This window comes from Felis catus, chromosome B1 (genome assembly GCF_018350175.1).
Source record: "Felis catus isolate Fca126 chromosome B1, F.catus_Fca126_mat1.0, whole genome shotgun sequence".
Classification (NCBI taxonomy): Eukaryota; Metazoa; Chordata; class Mammalia; order Carnivora; family Felidae; genus Felis; species Felis catus.
This window is the reverse complement of record NC_058371.1, coordinates 19,293,958-19,316,049: the sequence shown is the minus strand read 5'-3', so window position 1 is coordinate 19,316,049 and position 22,092 is coordinate 19,293,958. Positions and strand designations below refer to the sequence as shown.

Below are 22,092 nucleotides of genomic sequence, written 5' to 3'. Positions count from 1 at the left end.
CAAGTTAGTCACTTAGGGACCCAAAGTTTTGCCACTTTCCTTGGGGGGATATAATGCAATTTCATGGACATCAGAAGGACTCCTTACAAAAGAAAATATTTACCTCAAGTAACAGTAGAATGACTATAAAAAAATCACCTTTGAGAAACAGCTGATGGATTTAAATTCCCTTCATAGTATAATTAACTAATATAAGACCATTTTCTGAAAATGTTTTGATAATGGGATCAGAGGCTGATTTTCTTTCAAATGTGGAACACCCTAAATTCACTATCTTCTCGTCTGAAACCATTTGAATATTTCCCCGTCCAGTTTTTGCTTTATAAGTCATGTCGAGGAATTTAAGTGTTACCCTAATCATAATGAAAATTCATGGAAAGTTTAAGCAAGAAAGTAATCAAATGATACCTACATGTTACAAAAAGTCCTAGCATCACCATAGAAAAAGGAGAAAGATGGCTATCGGAGATACTGGAGCAAAGGAAGCTAAGTAAGAAGTCGCCGAAAAATTGTAAGTAAAGTGTAATGGTCTAGAGCTTCCAAGTCTCAAAATTCAAAAAAGATGAGACAGAAGTGACACCACTTAATGCCTGTTTGCATATGGGGAATGACAGAGGAGTCAAAAAAGACTCAGAGATTTCTAATTGAATAGTGATATCTTTAATAGAAATAGAACGTAAGATTGTATTGTGGAGCAAGCAGAGGTGCAATTGAGATCCTAAGCTCAGTACTGAACATATTGAATTTGAGGTTTCCATGCGATATCCAAATGGAACTATCTACCAAGAAGTCAGCTCTAATACTTGAAAGTTCGGGGGAGACATATAGACTCATGATTTAAATATTTTCTTAGGAATCTATCGATATTAAAGATGGTACAGGGAGAATGTAAAGGGAAGTGAACCCTAAAGTCACCATTAGTTACAGTTTGGTCCCAGGAGGAGGTACCTGCAATGCCAACTGGAAAGAAGGGGTCAGATGTTTTGCAAGAAACCAAAAATGCACAGTAGCTTGTATGATACAGTAAGAATGTTTCGAAAAGATCATATTGTTAGACAAAGAAATTAGTTATTCATAGAAAAGGGAATGAAACTTGTTTACTGGAAGTCTGTCAAGGAGGTCATTAACAGCCATACTGCAGCAGCTTCATGGACTAGGGCCAGAAGACGGACGGCATGGGGGTGCAGCAGCGTAAGACAGATCAGTGTGAAGACAGGAAGGAAGGTAGGGATAACAGGTGGTTCAGAAAAGAAAAATTAACTTGGAGAGACAGGAGTCGGTTTAAGAATAGAATTAACATATAGAGGAATATTGAAAATACAGGAAAGACAAAGAGAAGTAGAACAAGGTTCCCTGGGAGGAAAGACACGCAGGAAATGTTACAGGCTTGGTTGCAAAGAATCTTCAGCTTACAGCTTCTATTTTCCCAAAGAAATACGAGCTCAGTGTGAAAGGAAGCTGTATGAGGTTTGAGATGAAAAGAGAACATTTGAAAAAGCAGCTGTGAAAAATACGAGTAAACTGACAAGGGAAACAAGACATTTTCAAAATTGGTCTTTTAGTGGAAGTTGCAGTCTGAATTTAGAGGGGCCTAGCGGTATCAATCTACAGTTAATTAATTTTTATTTCAAAATGCCACAGAGGAATAATAATGGTCAATGCTCTATGCGGAAGATGGCAAGAGATGCCCAAAGATTGAAATCAAAAAGTATTATCCTCATGAAATTTATATTGATTTTTACTTTTTACTTAAGTGCAGAAAACATAATTAAACAGATAATTGTATAGAAGTTAAGAAATGATGAAGAATAAATAATAAACTAATTTCATTCTCCTATAGTAGCATTAGCAGACTGTAGACAAGATGGATGCTATAGATACAATTTATGATATAACTGATGAGACATTTATTTGCTAACCTTATACAAACTCCACGAGGGATTCGTCTGCTTTTTACGTTGCTGCAAAAAAACACCTATGACCATTGTTGGCAGAGAATAAGTTTACCATAAATATCAGTTGAATGAATTAATGAAGAACCTTGTGGTCAAAGATGTGAGCTAGACAATTACGGAGGCTACTAACACTAAGAGTGTTAACTATGGAATTAATGTCAGTCTGGAGCAAAATCTCCAGTTGTGTGTCCTTTATGATGTTGCCTGGTATGATCTTGGTGAGGAAAAGACACCATGGTTACAAAATTTTTATTTGATATACAAACAAGATGACCTTGAAGTAGAATAAAGAGGAAATCTTACATTTCCACTTAAGTTTACATACTCAAGTACAGGGTGCAGAAGGCTAACAAAAGGTAAGCCCATTGTGACACCAAAGGCATACCAGTTAAAAATTAATCCAATTATGATTCCATGCCAAAAAATAAATGGTGCTTTCATTAAAGTGGCACCAGTGTCCTGTGCACTGATGCGCACACATTTGGAATATTGTGTTCAGTTTCACATGCCCTTCTGGGAAATCAGACAGAGATTATCTGGAAAGTAGTAACTAAGATCTCCAAACTGAGGGAAATGAGGATGGTAAGGGTGAAGAATGAGAGGCATAGGGAGAAAATCACAGCACTGTCAAATGTAACAAAAGAAAAGATCATTGGTGAGTTGAAGAACTTCCCTTCCTATGGAGGGGGTCGGACTAACTGACCTTTAACTGACCTTTAAGATAGTGTCATTCTCTAAGATTCTGTCTGCATTGTTTGTCCCATAGGAAACTGGGAGGCTTTTGAAGAAAGATACAAGTCTTAAACATGTTTATTCTTTCTCACCAGAAGGAATATCACAAAAGCAATCAGTTCCTCTTCAATTGAATCTTTTCAATAAGATATTTTGGTTTCTCAGTCTTGTGGAGCCAAACATATCTTTTCCTTATAAATGTTTGTCTGCCTTGCAGGAGAAGGAGAGTTATAGTTAACAGATCCATATTTACTGTGTGCAATCTTATCTTTCTTATATTTATGGAAGATGTATATTTTCCTAGAAGATAAATTTGCTTTCAACCAAAATATTTGATGAGACACTGTACTCTAGATTTTTCATGTTTGGTTTCCACGTTTCTTAAATGGAAATGTAAGCTGTATTTTGATCTGAATAAATTTGAAACAGTCACTAGTTAATGAAGTTTATATATTAGTTCAACTCACAAAAATGGTTCAAATATTCAGGTCAGGATGAAACTACCAAAACTGTAAAACAAGTTATTGTGTTTAATATATACTATATATTATGTATTATTATGTTATATATAAACATATAACATAAAAATGGAATTAAGCCAGAGTTTATGCTTATGTCTGGCAAGTATGTTTTTTTGTTACCTAAGATTGCACCAAATAATATTTATATCAACTGAAATCCCTATATATGCTTTGTTTCTGATGTTTTTCCAAACAACTTATACAGTTTATACCTTTAAAGAGAAGGTTACATTAACTAGAATTAAGATTAGGAAAAAAAGGGAGAATTTTAGATTTACGTATATATAATCAATTTTACACTTTTTGTGATTTTAAGGTTCAGAGTGAGATTCTGTTAAACTGATAATAGATATGTTTTTGGATCCTAAACCACTTAGTCTATTTGCACTATTTAAAAGTTAGCTGTCATTCTCCAGAAGTCCTCCCACTTATCTGCAGTTCTGCTCTCCTAGTTTCTCCTAGGTCAGCTGGGTCCCGAAGCAGCTGATCCTCCTTCTGATGAATCAGAGATGGTCAATTGTTACCTAACGCTGTATCACTGCGCGGACCCGCTGCGTCTCCTCATGTGGGCATTTTATCACCTGGCAACATCTCAAGAAGTGGGTGAGTACAGGACAAGAAGAGATTTTGAGAGAGACCAAATTTACTTAACTTCTGTTACAGGGTGTTGTTATAATGGTTCTATTTTGTTATTAGTTATTATTGCTAATCTCTTACTCTTCCTATTTTATAAACTGCAATTTATCACAGGCATGTATACATAGGAAAAAACATAGTATATATAGCGGTTGGTCTATCCATGGTTTCAGGAATCCCCTGGGGGTCCTGGAACATATCCGCATGGATAATAGAGGGACGACTATAACATGCATCTAACTACCACTGTCCATTTCTGACCTTTATGGTCTTGGAAATATGAATCAAAAATCCCGACTGAAGCTTACTTTTAACACATACTGATCACAGAAATGTCTTAGTGTTTACACAGTACAAAATAACGTGGGCCTTGACCATGACAATTACGTAAATTGCACGTTAAAAATATTTAAGTTGAAGTGCCTATGTATAAACAAGATTTCTAGATTGATTTCTTCACTTTCTGTTTTTGACCAGGCAAAACTTTTCTTGGAGCAGACAAAACACTTTATGTAGGGAACGTTTAGAATTATTAATGAATAAAAAGATTACCTTGGATCATACAATCATTTTTTTTAATACTTCTGTCTGAAAAATTGAGAACCAAATGTGAAATGAGTTCAGATGAATGTAAGAAGGGAAAATTCAAACTTGGAAAGTGGTCTTATGGATTGATTTTACAGATATTATTTAACTTTCTCCTGTCATAAAGTTTGCCTTTTATATTTTAATCTCTCCCTTTGTAGTCACACAAGTAAGTAGCCAGTATTGTGAAAGGGAAAGCATTATATTAGAAACAGTCCTGGTTTGTCAAAACATTTGAGTTGTCCTCTTGCGTCCCCTATTTCCTGCTAGAGTATCTTGAATTAGCCTCTTACTTTAAGACTTAGACTCCTTCATGTCTCTAATAGATAATGGTATGTTCTTAGTTTGTCTTCCAGGGTTTATGGTAAAGTAGAATTACAAGTCCACCACGATGCAAATCAAGCATGTTGTGAAAATAAATGCTAATATGCTAAGAGATCTAGCTCACCGTGTACATGCGTCTCTGTATTTTTCACTAATCTGTGTACCCATAGAGAGTGTTTTCTGAAAATATTTTGCTCTAGATTCCTTTCCTATGTTAAAGCCAGTTCCCATCATATGTATATAATATTCTTATAAAGTAATGCAAACAATAGAATGGAATCAAAATTAGGTGTTTGTGGAAAGTTATTTTGTCTTTTCATGACTTTGTTCATCCTTAATGAATCTCTTTGTCACTGTGTGTGGTTGTTTGTGCCAAGGCTAGTTGGATTTTTGGTAAAGTCCCTAGTAAAGTTTGGAACGGCTCCAGACGTGAGCCTGGATGTGTGAGGAAGAAATGTCAATAGTCCTCGTGGTGTGTGGTCCCCTAATGAGCTATTTCAGTCCTGCATGCTGATTCCAACGCTCTTGCTAACAGTGTTTTTAACTTCCAGGCAAAATTCATATTCTCTGTAGCTCAATGGAATTATATACAGAACATATGAATAAGTCATGAAGAAATTTCTAGCAGTAAAGATTGGAGCAGAGGGTGTGGATTCTTATTTCACTGAGCTTCACTGGAATCAACATTTATTATGTAATGCCCAGAATGGCACAGTGGAAAATGAACTGGATTTGGAGCTAAAACTCACGGATAGGTTCTTCAAATGTGCCATTTCAGATGTGTCACAACTTTTCTGACCTCAGTTTTCTAATATTAATGAGAGTGTAGAACTATATAATTTATAGGTTTTGCTAAAATTATTGATGCTATAATTCAAACATTCTAGGTAAGTTTTTGTCTTTGAAAAACATTCCGTTGAAATCACTGCAAGCCCATTTTTAGATCCCAATGTCAGTACTTAGGTCGGAGGTTCTGGAATTGGCATTGAGTCACTGTTGGAAAGTGCTATTGTTTAGGTCGCCCCCTAGATTGAAATATGACTCGTATTATAATGTGTCATGCCAAAATAAAACAAGGGTTATGAAAGGCTCTATGCTGCATGATTATAGCAGCTGCTGTTATAAGCGTCTTAGAAGGAAAGACAGAATATATATGTTTTGGCTTTTGTGAAAAAAGAATGATTTATAACTTGGCTTATATACTTCATCATCATGCTCAGCATGTAGCTTAAAAATTTACTATCCAGATCAATAAGTGCTATTGTCTGGGGAGAATTTAATATACTGCATTTCTAGTGTTTTGGAATGTATATACGTGTATATACACACAATCTAATGTTTAAAAAAGCAAGAGTACAGAATATGAATATTCTCAAATTCTCTTCTATTAAGAGCAACAAATTCTTTACTTGACACTTTGATAATGATGCTACTCTTTTTTATTTTTATTTTTTGCATCATTACTCTTATACCTACTATGCAATCTAAAATCTTTGTTGGTCAATTGTCTGGATCTATTTAATCTACACAGCCTTTTCCCTATTGCTTGCCTACCTCTATCTGTTGTTCTAGTCAGTCCTATCTTCTCCTTTTCTTGTCTATTCCTTTCCTAATTCCCATATTCACATCTTTGCCAAGAATGTGTTTCCCCTGCCTAAAATTACGATCTTCTCACTTCCCTCACAAACCACACTTCCCTATTTTTTAGAGTAATAAGTCACTTTATTGTGTTTTCAAAGTGACACCTTTCCATTACACAAAAAATCAGGCAGTATCCAAACATTAAAAATCAACAGGGATGCCTGGGTGGCTCAGTTGGTTGAGTGGCCGACTTCAGCTCAGGTCATGATCTCATGGTTTGTGGGTTTGAGGCCGCGCCGGGCTCTGTGCTGACAGCTCAGAGCCTGGAGCCTGCTTTGGATTCTGTGTCTCCCTCTCTCTCTGCCCCTCCACTGCTCGTGCTCTGTCTCTCTCTGTCTCTCAAAAAGACTGAATAAACATTAAAAAATTTTTAAAAAGCAACAGATTACTTCAGATCTTTCCCCTCGTAAGTATTAAGTATTGACATTCAGTGAATGTTACTTGAGACATTTCTCTGTGCCCGTATATGCATATACTGGCTGAATAAAAATGCCATCAGTAAAGATTCCTCTACAGTTTAAAAAATTTATTAAAGCACTACAAAAGACAGGCTCATTATTTTTTTTCAGCCACATGTTTCCATTTTAGATACCATGGATTGTTCCAGTGTCTTTTTTTTAATTAATTAATTTTTAATTTAAACCCAATATAGTTAACATATAGTGTAATAATGTTTTCAGAAGTAGAACTTAGTGACTCATCACTTACATAGAACACCCAGTGCTCATCCCAACAAGTGCCTTCCTTAATGCCCATAACCTCATTAGCCCTTCCCCCCACATACCTCCCCTCAAGCAACCCTGTTTGTTCTCTGTATTTAAGAGTCTCTTATGGTTTGCCTCCCTCTCTGTTTTTATCTTATTTTCCCTTCCCTTCCCCTATGTTTATCTGTTTTCTTAAGTTCCACATATGAGTGAAATCATATATTTGTCTTTCTCTGACTGACTTATTTTGCATAGCATAATACATTCTAGTTCCATCCACGTTGTTACAAATGGCAAGATTTTGTCCCCCTGTCTTTTAAGAAGCATGCAGTACCTGCTCTGGCCCATCATGGTCTTCCTTTCCTTTGAACCCTCTTTGTTCTCTGACAATCCCGAAACATTTAGAACTGTGCGCTAATTTTTGTGTGCTTTTGTTTCTGATTGAAATCGAACTACATTTTAGCTTTCTTGAGATAAGAGCTCTGTCATATTTCTTTGTATTTCTTTCAGTGTCTGCCTGATTCTTGCCTATCAGTCCCTTAGAAATTCAATAAATATTTGTTTGCTGAGCAATTAATAGAATTAAAGAGTATATGTAAGTTTTGTATTTGACATTGATTTTTGTCATCTCTGTATTCCTTGCACCCCTTTCTTTGGAATAACAGCTCCTCGTGCCATTCTTGGCCTAATTCCTTGATATTGTATAATCCCCTGTGCCCAATAGTTGGTTCCAGAATGGGTATATGAACTCAGCTGGTCCAATCAGACTAATGCTTGGGATTTTTCTTCGAAGGTTAAGGAAAAGGAAGCTTTCTCTTCTTCTGAATGCTCTGGCATGTGGGGATAAGCCCTGAAACTGCTGCAGTCTTTTGCCACCACTATGTGGGTCAGACTGAAGAAGATGCCAATATAGAAAGGAGATTTGTAACAGGAAAATGTCAGAGAAACTGAGCTACTGGAGACCAGATTAATCTACTTAGAAGCCCACACTACACCTGAATGGGTCAGTTTCCTGAGTCAGTAAACTCTCCACGTTAAGTCACATTGTATTAGCTTTTTATATTTTATTTGAAAATCAGTTCATGCTAATTGGTACTTATATTCCAGCTGATCCTTAGCAATATATTTGCATTAGGTAATTCGTAGGAAATATAACACAGAAGGGCACAGACTGTATTTTTATGTTTCAAGAGTAAGTTTTGAGGGTCACACTGAGAAGAAACTATAGACTTTATTCTAGTGCTCCATTCTTGTATTTGTGAGTGTCTGGGAGTGTGTGTGTGAGAAAGAGAGAGATTCAGAGGAAGCAATACTATCAGTCGCAATTTATTCTTAAAATATATATATATATTCCTTGAGAAGTTGGTAACCTAATTCTAAGGAATAAAATATTTGAGGTCAGTGGCTCAAATGATGTTCCAGAAATGATTGTGCGAAGAATCAATTAACTGGATGATTATTTATAAAATGAAGCTTTTGAGCTATAAAATACTTGTGAGTATTATTTTGTAAATATTTTGGTTCAGGAAATTATTTTCTTACTTTTAAATTTCTGCTGTCTGCAAAAGAACAATAGCTTTTTAAGCAGGGGGAGTGACTGATAGGGAGTCTATTTCTTTGACTTTTTTTTTTTTCTCTTGGAAAAAGGCATTCAACCCCAGGCCAAACACTTCAGATTTTTATGAGTTGTAAAAATACTTTGTAACTGAAGGGTACCAGTGTAGGCTTGGGGGAAGGAAAAAAGGAGGAGGAGTAGAAATGCATTCTAAATGTGGTTGACTACTGCTATGGGTTCCTGCTAAACATTAGTATGTTGTCCATAAATTCAGGTTTTCAATGTTTTAAAATATAATGTTACTTTATATAATTATATATATATAATTATATATAATATATAATTTTATTAACATAACATATTTTAAAATATAATATTATTATTTTAGAAAATGTTCTTAGGGCTTTTAATGGTGATCATGGGGCATGTTCTAAATTTGGATCCTAGGGGCGCCTGGGTGGCGCAGTCGGTTAAGCGTCTGACTTCAGCCAGGTCACGATCTCGCGGTCCGTGAGTTCGAGCCCCGCGTCGGGCTCTGGGCTGATGGCACCGAGCCTGGAGCCTGTTTCCGATTCTGTGTCTCCCTCTCTCTCTGCCCCTCCCCCGTTCATGCTGTCTCTCTCTGTCCCAAAAATAAATAAAAACGTTGAAAGAAGAAAAAAATTTAAAAAAAATAATAAATTTGGATCCTAAAAGCTTTTTGGGGGAGCTCATCTTTACTAATAGCCCATGGTTCTGGCAGAGTTTTAAAGGCAGAAGAAAGTAATCATGGTCTGAGAGCTTTACTGCCTAGAATTAACAAATACTTCTAACAAGAGCACCTAGATGGCACCATCTTGGATGAAAACTTATCTGAAAAATCCCTTTCAAAGTAAGATGTACATAAAGTAAGAAAATTGGACTGTTGGAAGGAAAATTTGAATATAGAAACATTCTACTGAGTGAATTAACCCCAGTTTTTGATAATCATGTTTAGGAGTCTTTTCTTATTGTTGATTTACTCATTAACAATTATTTAATGGTCAGTGACTGTGACTCTCTGTCAGTCTATGAGCCAGATACTTTTCTAAGGGCTGCATGTGAAAATCACTTCTTTTATGGTGACTCTGGTCCAGTAAGGGAGTCAGGTAACAAATAAGATAAATAAATATAAAACGTTAAGTAGATTTGGCAGTGATAAGAACTAAAGGAAAAAAGTAAAAGAAGGAAGAGAATTTAAAGAAGCGGTCTGAGTATGGGATGCGTGTGATTTTTAGAAGAGATGACTAAGAAATACTGTGTTAAAAAGTTTCTGAGTAAAGGTCTGGAAGACTGCAGAAATAAGCAGCAGGAATATCAGGGAAAAGAGCATTTGACACTGAGCAAACAGTATGTGCAAAGGCCCTGAGCCAAGAACATACTTAACAAAGAAAAGAGAAAAAATGTAGAGTGGTAGGAGGTGAGATCAGGGAGGTAGTGGGAACCAAATCTGATCGTTAAGGACAGCTGAGAATTTTAGCTTTTACTCTGAGTAAATTGAGAAGCCATTGGATTTCTGCATAATTGGTCCTGGTTCTTTTACTATGTAAAATACTATTTTCTGTTACCTTTAACTTTTCTTTTTTTTCTTCCCTGATTTCCCTATGGTGCCTTTTATTTTTAACTGGAAACTCAAGAGTATCACATTCGTAGCTCAGGACCTTCTCACATTTCTTTTGCTGTTACTTAGAAGGGTTGTCTTTTTTGCAGCTTTTGGAATTCATAGCAGATGATTTCCTTCTGGAGTGATGAAATTGCTCTATATCTTGATTGGGATGGTGGTTATATGAGTTTATATATTTATCAAAACTCATTGAAATGCACACTTAACATCTATGCATACAAGATATGCAAATTTTTACCTCAATAATAACAGATTTTAAAAACTAACCTGCAAATTTTATGTTGCACTTCTTTCTAAAATGTGTAAGTACTGGCAGTACTGAAACACTAGCAGTGTAGACATAAAACTATTTATTTTCATTAATTCAGATTTTTTGTTTCTTAAGCCTCATATTACAAATCAAAATAACATCATCAACTGTCAGTGTGTCATTTTATTGTATTGTTACTGGATTTCACGGTTTTGTCAGAAGTTGTATTTTTAAGAGTATCAATGCACTCATTTTAATGGGACTTTTATAAATATTATAAATATAAAACATAAATTATCATTAACATATAAATATTATAACAATCATAAGTATTATACATGTCATAACTAGCGATATTATCTCTTGGTTTTTCACTAAAATTACAATATTAACAATGAAGTAACAGCACATATCATAGTATTTATTTTTTTATGATTTTTTTTAAATTTTTTTTTCAACGTTTATTTATTTTTGGGACAGAGAGAGGCAGAGCATGAATGGGGGAGGGGCAGAGAGAGAGGGAGACACAGAATCGGAAACAGGCTCCAGGCTCTGAGCCATCAGCCCAGAGCCTGACGTGGGGCTCGAACTCACGGACCGCGAGATCGTGACCTGGCTGAAGTCGGACGCTTAACCGACTGCGCCACCCAGGCGCCCCTATTTTTTTATGATTTTAAAATATGAATCTAAATAATCAGTACATTCCTTTAAATTGTGGTGTTATTATATTTTCTTCAGTTCTACTTAAAACCATCATACTCTCAGTTTGGTCCCCATTGTAATTTTAGCCAATTCTTTAAATTTTAGAATAGTTGATTGGGGCCAAAGACACACAGTCTCTGAAACTTATGAAAGCAATTATTATTAGTAGGAGAAAAAGAAGGATTTCACTCTACCAGCACTATTGCTCATCAATAGTGTGCCATTTCGCACAAATGAAGTCTGGCTGATAGCATTTATGTACTGCAGAATACTAACAAGGCTTTGGTAAACACCATGCAAGGTTGCAAGGTTGTTATTCACCTTTAAATAGGTATAATCCTCACATTGATAGTTCTATAATATGACAGAGGAAGCACTCTTTTTTTTTGGAATTATTTAGGGGACTAATGATAATAAAAATATGAATATTATTTTCATTAAAAGTATTTCACATGTCATTATTTTAATTACCTCAGTAGTTTTTCATCACACATTTTAACTTAGCAAAAATAGAAGCAGCTGGAAAGAAATAAAAGAAACTGAACAAAACTATGAAAAGGGGAAGCTATATAGAAAAAAGCAAGACCTAGGGGCGCCTGGGTGGTGCAGTCGGTTAAGCGTCCGACTTCAGCCAGGTCACCATCTCGCGGTCCGTGAGTTCGAGCCCCGCGTCGGGCTCTGGGCTGATGGCTCAGAGCCTGGAGCCTGTTTCCGATTCTGTGTCTCCCTCTCTCTCTGCCCCTCCCCTGTTCATGCTCTGTCTCTCTCTGTCCCAAAAATAAATAAACGTTGAAAAAAAATATTAAAAAAAAAAAAGAAAAAAGCAAGACCTGGTAGAATATATAACCCAAGATTTTTTTTCAAATGCAGATGATTTTACAATGTTTAAATCTATATCTATGGTAATCAAATTTCTATGAGGAAGAAGGGAGTAACCCTTCAGAGCAGGTCATGACAACAGTTACATTCCCCAAAATATCCACGAGTCGAATGCCCTAGAATATTGTTATGATCATTTCAGATTTCCTATTCTTTACAAAGCCTATCATTAAGTTGTCATAATTTTAAATTAATTACCATACCTATAAAAGTAAGCTTTCAACTTGAAGCAATGGATTTTGTTACCTTTAAAGAAAATCATTTTTGGCTTTAATACTAATATTGCTACCCATTTCTCTCTACTAAAGAGCTTTGAAAATTAATAAATTATAACAAGCCTACAGTTGAATGTTTGGATGCTCTAAGCATTGTCGTATCTGGTGTGTTTTCTTTAAACTAAGTGATATGTTTTTCATAAGGTCTGTATTCCTGGATGGGACCAAAGTATGTGGCCTATTTACATTTAAATTGCATATACATTTGATTTCCTACAGTCCAAGCAACCATTATCATCTTTTAATCCAGAGTATTTTCATCTTGTTAGAAAACTGATATTTTCAGTGCATAATTTTATCTGAGAAGTTTGTTTCATTCCTCACACTTTATTATGAAATAAACCCAACCTATGAAATAACACTGACTTTTTTGAGAACATTATGCACTGTTTATTGCAAATATCTTCCCATTTTAAGTTCATATCAAATCATATATAAGGGAAAGAAAACCGAAAGAAAGGTTGTAGGCATGAAAGTCACATTTGGCAGATTTTTAACTTAGCTTCTGAATCTTAATGTGAGATAAATGATGATTCTCATTACAGGTATTATGTTACCATTTGAGTGCATTCTCTTCCTGGTAAATATGTGACAGAATTAATGGTAATGCTGATCACTAGCAGAGAGGGCTTCATAATTAACACAGGGTATCTGGAGCTCAGTCACAAATGTCATACCAAAGATAGCTCCTTAGGTGGCTGTCTGTTTCAGTGTTTCCAAACATTTTATTTAGGATGGTATCTGTAATGATGCTTGGGTCTCTGATGACACATACTGGGGGCGGGGGGAAGATCTCAATCAGTCTGTCCCTCACGCCTCTCTTGGAAAATTAAAGGGATTGTGGCATATTAGTGGGCATTTGAATTTGACATCATTCACTTTTCTAAGGATGTTAATGTACAGTATGGCTTTTTTATTTTTCAGTGTTTTTGGATGATTGTTTGACAGTTCAATTATATCTAGCTAGCAGTGGTATTGTAGACAGTTCATTTAAAGATTTGTAAGCAATTTTCACATCTTGGAAATCAAAAAATATTACTGTTTTGTAAATGCAGTGCTCATCACATAACAACTGTGATTAGTAACTGGCCATGGACTGTGGATATATACAACTATTTTCAGATATATGATGATATAAAGGGAGTCAATGGAGAAATCAGTTATGAACATGAACTTCTGAATGAAACAGCTTAATTTTTTTTTCTAAAAGAAACACTTGTTAGCTATGTAATGTTGACCAAAGCCCGATTCTCTCTGTCTCAATGTGTTCATCTATAAAATAAACAATTATAGCCAACTCTTAAGCTTGTTATGAAGACTGAATTAAGTGATGGAGGAATTATTATATAAAACACACAACCTAATGGCCATAAATAATTATTAAATAAACAGCATGTACTCTTGTATTCTTTAATACTTTAAAAAAGTAAGCTTCATATTCATTTATCTTGATCATTTTTAGACAGATATTAAATAAATAGAGTATATACTTTTATTCCTTAATACTTTAAAAGAATAAACTTTATATCCATTCATCATTATAGTTTTTAGGCAGATATATAGCTTGGATTAAGTTTAATAACTTAGTCTCAATGATTTATGTCCTTAAAAATTAAATTATGTTTCAAGAGTGCCTTTAGAAAGCATTTATCCTTCCAAGATTCCTGGAAACATCTGTTTTAAGAAAAGCAGGGATAAATCTACCCTTTCTCTCCCTAATTTCCTCTTTCCAACACTATTACCACACCCTAAGATTTATATATAAAACCTATTAATTTAATATTTTATATATAGATATATAATGAATTGAATTATATAACTATTTAGTCATCTATGTGTATCTATTTTATTTAATTAAAGCATAAATTGAATTTTCTACATGTTTATGCAAACACTGAGGAAATACAACTTTCTCTGTGTGTACAGACAAGTAGTGAAAAACAGCAGTAAAATTTTAATCATGATTTTTATGTTAAATATGATTTAACTGCCATGAATGAATTTTCCCAAAATTTGGTCCTTCAAAAGATTTTGATTTAGTGAAAAGATTTGTCATCATCAATGGTAGGTCCAGAGGTACCTCCAGAAGGAATTCTGCTCCTAAAGAAGGTGATAGTTTTCCTTCCTGACATAACCCCTGAACTTGAAACTACTTGATAATGAGGAACTTGCAGATCTTCACCAGGTCATTCTGATGTTCAAATTCATCTTTCCGTGAAGTCTGATTTTTGTCCAGACAGTTGATAATTTAGTGCACTGGTCAAACATCTTTTGCAGATTCTTCTCACTCATTTTTGCTTGAGGGTTCTCATCTTCTCCTGTGGCCTTCATATTCAATGTGTGAGATTCAATTTAGGTTTCTGATGGCATCTTATCTCTGTACTTCTCATCTTCACTGGCTGTATTTTTTAACCTCCTTGACTCTCTGCTCACCATTGTCCCTGCTCAAACAGCCTTTGTCATGGGTCATTATACTCCTTTATTTCCTGTAATCTGAGCCACCACAGATTTAGAGGGACCACATGCATTAGCATCAAATGTGATTTCATTCTGAAAAATGCCATGTGGTTCATAGAAATGCCTGGGATATCAAACTTTCCAGGTAAGCTTGTTTTCTTTATCATTGCCTTCCCATCTTCCTGAATCCAAATGATTGCTAGAATGGAAAGTGAAAGTCTGTCTTTTTCCATGGAAAGGGGCATTATGCTTGATGAGAACAATTGTGCGTTTATTATAACTTTTGATACCGAGGAAAAACTGAGTGACGCTTGGAGACAAAGATACTAACATTTTCTGCGTTGTCTCCTGACACTGTGGCTTCCTGGGCAGCTGTTCTTTATTGGGGTTTACTATCTTGCTTAATCATTTGTGGGGAAGAAGTCCTGCAGAAGTTTCTGAGATTTGGGGATACACATAATGCCTTGACTATGACTTATCAAACATAAAACTTTATTTACAGGGACCAGGGTGGAAGGCTTCATGTCAGCTCACTTCTTCAAAATGTGCACGAGTAACTTAGACTTATTCACAGATACTTATTCACAGAACTCTATCTCAACACTGATCTGAGTGTTACTTGAGTACTTCAGCATGTTCACACGCTGTGGAGAGGGCAGAAACATTTTTGTTTCAGTGATGTCCTTTAAAACTTGCACTTGAGCTTGGTGATGAAATCAACCATTTGCTTGTCCACTCAAGAGTGTACATGGTTGTAGATTTGATTTTAAACATTTCAATCTTATGAATAAGGATGAACACGTAAAGATGCTGTTTTCCAGGTCAAAGATCATCATGTTTTGTTTGACCTCAATATCTTGTCTAAACCACACACAACAGCCATGACAGTTGGCTCACTGATGATTTCAGTCACATTGAAACCAACAGCCCTTCAAGTATCTTCACAATACTGAGAATCACTGAAGTGATTCTGTGATGATGATGATAGGAGACTGAGGTTTTCTTCATCTTTGCCAAAACCATAGAAGTGATCTCTGAAGAGATGCTTTAGTTGTCTACTTTGACCTCCACCTGGAAATGGTCATATTGCATATCTGTATTCACCACCATGAATGGCCAGTGCTTCTTATTTGAATGAGAAATCACCTAATCCAATCTACACTTAAACATATGTGTGGCATCAGATATTCTGTTGGTGGGATCATTGCAACATAATTCTTTTCAGCAACCCTAATTGTTCTCTGTTCGTGAGGCAATATGACTTAGAATTGGCATATTCCTGTTACAGAGAATCATTTCCCTTTGAGGCGCTGTCCTTCATCTTTATACATGTTTTCAAATGATGTGGGATAAATACCTTCATTAGCAAATTTGTTCTTCCCTAACTTTGAGCCTTTTACTCAATATTCTTTTTCTAAGGAAGAATCCGGAATTAAGCTGTTCTAGGAATTTTCTACCCAAAACATTGTAGATTGTGTCTCAACTCCTGTCCTAATGGATTTGTACTTTTAATCAATCACAACTGATGTCAGGTATTTGGGCAGTGACTTCACAACCTAGTATTTATGTACATAACCTAGTTCTATCACTTCTGTTGTTTCTCTTCTTTATATTTTGCATGCTCATTCCCTAGTGAGTGAATAATTTTAAAAAAGAGGGGAAAAGTATGAGTTCATGGTCAGAATAACATAGAGTGGAAAATATTTTTGTATTTCAAATTTAAAAGAGTCTTTAGCTGTTAATCTCTAAAAGCTAAGAGTGGTATTTCCCAATGTATTGAGCATGAAAACTTATATTAACAGATCATCCAGTTGGGCACGTATTTTCAGGACAACATTATGAGAAATTCTGCTCTATCCTATCAAGTATACTTTGAACTTGGATTATATATTTCAGCACTTTTACAGTCTCCTCCGAAGTTGTACCAATGACACAAAAGCATTCTGTATCTCTAAGACTCCTTCTGAGTTGACAGCAATTCAAGAGGAATTTATTAGTAGCTTACCTGATTGTACTAGAATCTAAAGTCTTTTTGACAGAGTTATCATTGGAGACTCTATCAGAAGTCTTATGTAAGTCCTGCATACCATTCTAGTATTCCTGTTAAATAAATATCACTAGTTTGCTAAAATTATTATCAGAATTATTCCAAGAGGTTGGAGGTAATTTTGGATTTTGTATTCATTGAATTTGCTAACATCCCATCTTTTCTGAAAATTCCTGGAAGTTTTAGGTCATTTTTAACTTAATTTTTCATAATTTAATTTATTTGATGATCTCTGAGGATGACATGGTTCTTTTGTTTGTTTGTTTGTTTGTTTGTTTGTTTTTTAAAAGGCCACATACTCACTGACACTCTTCCTGTTGAGAGCTGGGGAGTCTATGTCCCCTGCCTTTGCATCTGAGTGGGCCGGTGACAGATTCAACCAAAAGAATATAGCAGAAGTCATGTTAGTTCCCTTTTGAGGGTGCTTTAAAAATCACTATGTTGTATACCTGAAACTAATGTAACATTGTATGTCAGTTCTACTCAAATTTAAAGCAATTAAAGAATTAAGACATTATAGAGATGTAGTTTACATTTATTGTATACCTGTTGGGTGTCAGATATTATTGTAAGCATTTTTAATAAATGGTTTCATTTTTTTACTAAAAACAAACAAACAAACAAACAAAAAACATGCCCACTGTGAGAGAAATCAGTTGCTATGTTAGAAGTCCAAATTCCCTGATGTCAATAGGCTAAAGACAACACACGTAGATAGTCTGGTTGAAAATATTCCTCAGGTCCCAGTATTCTAGCCATCCCTACCAAAATGCGAAACATTTGAGTGACACCATCTTGGACCCTTTAGACCATCCCATCTACCAGCTAAGTATCATTGAGTGGCCTCAGTTGAGGCCATAGCAAAAGAATCACCCCAATCCCTAATCTACACAATCCATGTCATATTATAAATTACTTACTATTTTAAGCTATTAGGTCTTTTCTTTTTTTTTAGTAATGAACATAGCACTGGACAACTTGAAGGGAGAATACAAGTACAGTTAATTGATAAATGCTTTTCTTCCATCTACATTCTTGTCTTTTTGTGTGATGTTTCTGTAGCAATTCTTTATTGTTATTTTGGTATATGTTTTAAGAATTGGAAAACATAATCAAACTGAATTTTGAAATTTTGGGCATTTACATTACAAAGCATTATCCCAAGAAACATAATAGTGGTCAATTTTGTAAATTTCATGAATCAAATACATACTTCCTAGTATGGATATCCTGTGTTAAATGAATCAGTATGAACTGTAATGTTATAGGTATAAATATTTTAATTGGGAATATTTATCAGTCTTATAGCATTCATCAAATTCTCTGAGATTTCAGAGATTTTTCTGCCAAGAAATTAGAATTGGCTGTATTCCTAGATTAGTCATCTTGAAATGTCTAATTGAGTCACCAAATCAAATACTGAGAGCTATTGCCTGACCACTGAGATACTTTAACAAGTAAATGCAGTCTGACAGCTTGATACTCTTATTATGCCTATTGATAAACTTTATAGACCGTGGTGATATCAGAGCAGTATGTGTACCAGCTAAGAGTTTAGTTTAAAGCAAATATATTTATGGGGCACCTGGGTAGCTCAGTCAGTTGAGCGACCGACTTCAGCTCAGGTCATGGTATCGCAGTTTGTGAGTTCAAGCCCCGCGTCCGGCTCTGTGCTAACAAACAGATCAGAGCCTGGAGCCTGCTTCAGATCTGTATCTCTCTCTCTCTCTCCCCCTCCCCTGCTCATGCTCTGCCACTCTCTGTCTCTCAAAAATAAGTAAATGTTAAAAAAAATTTTTTTAAAGAAATGTAAAAAAATTATCCTGTTAAAAAAAAATAAAGCAAATGCACTTAGATAAATGGTAATTTGTAATTTGCAAAAAGCCAATAGTTTCCTCCCCCACAGCTCAGTTACTACCAGAAAGAAACCAGATAGCTCTACATATCAGAATTTGGAACTTAGAATGTTTGGTATGACCCTATCCAACCTAATTTTTTAAATTCACTATTAGATTTATTAATTTTCAGCTTCCCAAAAGAGTTGGCCCAGCAGTTGTTTCTTCTCCTGAAATGTAATATTTTCCTTCTCTCCTGTATCAGTCTAATCAACATACAGTACAAGGGGAAAAAAAATCTTCCACTGTAAAAATAAAAACCAAAGACACTCTGCATTTATGCCACATCTTCACTTGGCTACTTTCCTTCATTCTTCTCCTCTTTCAAGCAATGATCTCTGGGTGCCTAGGTGGCTCAGTCGGTTAAGTGTCTGACTTCGGCTCAGGTCATGATCTCGCGGTCCGTGAGTTCCAGCCCCACGTTGGGCTCTGTGCTGACAACTCAGAGCTTGGAACCTGCGTCAGATTCTGTGTCTCCCTCTTTCTCTACCCCTCCTCTGCTCGTGCGCACTCTCTCTCTCTCTGTCTCTCAAAAAGAAACAAACAAGCAAAAAAAAAGCAACGATCTCTGTCTCAAACTCCTCTCTTGTTCTCTTCGAAGACCGTGCAATCAACTGATTTGGGGTCCAGGCCCCTGAAACTGTCCTCATGATTGCCACTGACCTTCACATTGCAAAGTCAGTGATCACTTTTCAGTCTTCATCTTGCTCTTCCTGTGAGCAGCGATTGATGCAGCTGATTGATTTTCCTATTGGTTTCTTTCTTTTTTTTTTTTTTTAATTGCCTTTCTAGAATCTACAACCTTTTGTTTTTCTCCCACTTCTTTGACTAGTTATTTGCTGTCTCCTTTGCTGGTTTAATTTCTAACTGTTATATCTCTTTCCTCTAGCATCTTCCCTTCTCTTTTGGCACTCACTTCCTAAGCGTCTTCTAATATGATTTTGGTATTGATAAATCCCAAAGTTTATACCTTCAGCTGGGATCTCTCTTAGGAACTCCATACTTGTATATCCAGTTGCTTATTCAACATTTAAGATGGATGTCCCAAAGAAGTCTTTATCTTAACAAGTGTACAGCTTAACTCATGACTCTCTTCCCTTTCTTTTCTCCAATTTGTATACATCAGTAACTTGCATCATACTGAGGAAAATTTATCTCAGAGTGCTATTCATGGATTTGGAAACTTGCAAAGATTGAATGAATTTTACCTTGCAAATGTCAATGATACTCTACCAACAGTAACCATTTTGTGTATATCTAACCCCTAGTTTTCCTCCGTCTATATGCAAGAGAGAACAAAATTGTAGTCAAAAAATATTGCATCCATATATTTTGTAAACTGTGGAAGACGTATGCATAGATTATTTTATTTGATCCTTTCTAAAGTACTAAAGATTGGAAAAAATACTTTTAGATTCTTTTTTTCAATAACAGTAGTGGACTAAGTTACATGACTTCTTCAGGGTCACTAGTATTTTGTCAATGGAAAGACTAAAGCCCATTTTCTTTTAATTCTATTTCTATGCTTTTTTAAAAAATAATAAATACTTTCATCTTTTTGACTTTTGAATTGCCAATGCATAGGAATTTCAGGGGTTTCACAAAATATTCATAAACCTTTAAATACAAAATTCTCGTGTATGGTATATCTCTTTCTCTACTTTAAAAAATTCTATTGTTTGGGGTGCCTGGGTGGCTCAGTTAAGCGACTGACTCGAGTTTGGCTCAGGTGATGATCTCACAGTTCGTGGGACTGAGCCCCGCTTGTTGGGCTTTGCATTGACAGCACAGAGGCTACCTGGGATTCTCTCTTTCTTCCCCTCTCTCTGTCTCTCTGTCAAACTAAGTAAGTAAGCTTTAAAAAAATCTATTGTCTGAATCTATTTATATATTTCTGCATCTAAACTAATGCTTTCAATTACTGGAGTATGATCTAATGATGTGTAGGGTCATTACTCAGTCACTGGACTGCTTTAAAAATTATTGGTTCTTGTTGAACATTTTCTTTTCTGAATAAATGCGAGAATCAACTTGTCAAGTTCCATAAAAAATTCTGCTGGGAATGCAATTGGATTTTGCACTGAATTTATATTTTAATTTGTAGAGATTTGACAGCTTTTTCTCAACCAGAAAATGTTCCATTTCTCTATTTATCCAAGCATTTGCGCATGTACTTTAGTAGGTTTTTATAATTTTTATAGTTTTTATGGCACTTATAATTTCCCTAGCATTGTATAGCTTACTTTATGTGAGGTTTAGTACCCCCCTTCATTTTGTTAGAATCTTGATTGCTGAGGTAAATGGGGTTATTTCATCACATTATCCAATTAGTTTTTCTGTACCAGAGGAAATTATGAATTTGTGCATGTTGATCTAACATCTGATCGCTTTCCTAAAGTCCTACAAGTTTTCAGTTAATTATCTTAAAATTTCTAGGCAGACAATTTTAACAAATATGGTTTTGCCTCCTCCCTTATTTCATTTTTAATTTTTGTCTTTTTGCATTGTTTCACTTGTGTAGTTCAGTGATACACTATCCGTAGCATCTTTATCTATTGCTAACATTAATGAAAAAATGTAAAATATTGCACCATTATGTGAGATAGTCTGTGGGTTTCTTATACATCGCCTTTGTCAAGTTAAATACAATTCCTCTATGTATTTTAATCTTTCTCTCATAATATTCATGTCATTTTTATTATGTACATTCTGGGAGAATGCTTCAGCTCAATTTCATTGTTTATTAAATTCAGTTCAACTACATTGAATCCTCTTCCACACTGTTAATTTTGGTTTTAATTTTATAAATAATGATTTTATTATCTAAGAAATCTTTATTCTCTTTCATAACAGTATGAATCTACTATTTAAAAATAGATATCCTGAAATCTCAGCAAGGATTCTTATTATACTTATATTAGTAGCTTCATATATTTTTTCTAACATCTTTTATCTTAGATTCTTATTTTTTATTGAGGTTGATGCCTTTTTTCACAATGTTACTCTTTCCCCAAATGTTGATGATTTTTGGTTGGTGTTATCTTTACCATTAAGTGCCTAAATGATAAATATCATTTCTTCAAACTAATAAAATGTCTTTATGAGAGTGAATGCAGGTTTTACTATGAGAGCATCTTTGATTCACTCAGTATCAACAGCACATACTCTTTGTGCTATTTGTAATATTGAACCACTAACATAACTTCTCTGGGTTTTGGTTTCTTATTGGTAAAATGAAAATAATACTTACTCATCTATATATCTATCTATATGCATATATATATATATGGAA

General features: G+C 35.0%; 1 long non-coding RNA gene across 1 annotated transcript in view; it reads left to right on the top strand.

The window, feature by feature from the left end:
- LOC123384781 overlaps positions 1-9,094 on the top strand; it is a 57,717-nt gene extending 48,623 nt beyond the window's left edge. The window contains exons 2-3 of the long non-coding RNA XR_006596324.1: positions 3,661-3,811; positions 7,892-9,094. This is a non-coding gene — a long non-coding RNA (uncharacterized LOC123384781). The remainder of the gene's footprint in view (positions 1-3,660; positions 3,812-7,891) is intronic.
- Positions 9,095-22,092: the final 12,998 nt, after the last annotated feature.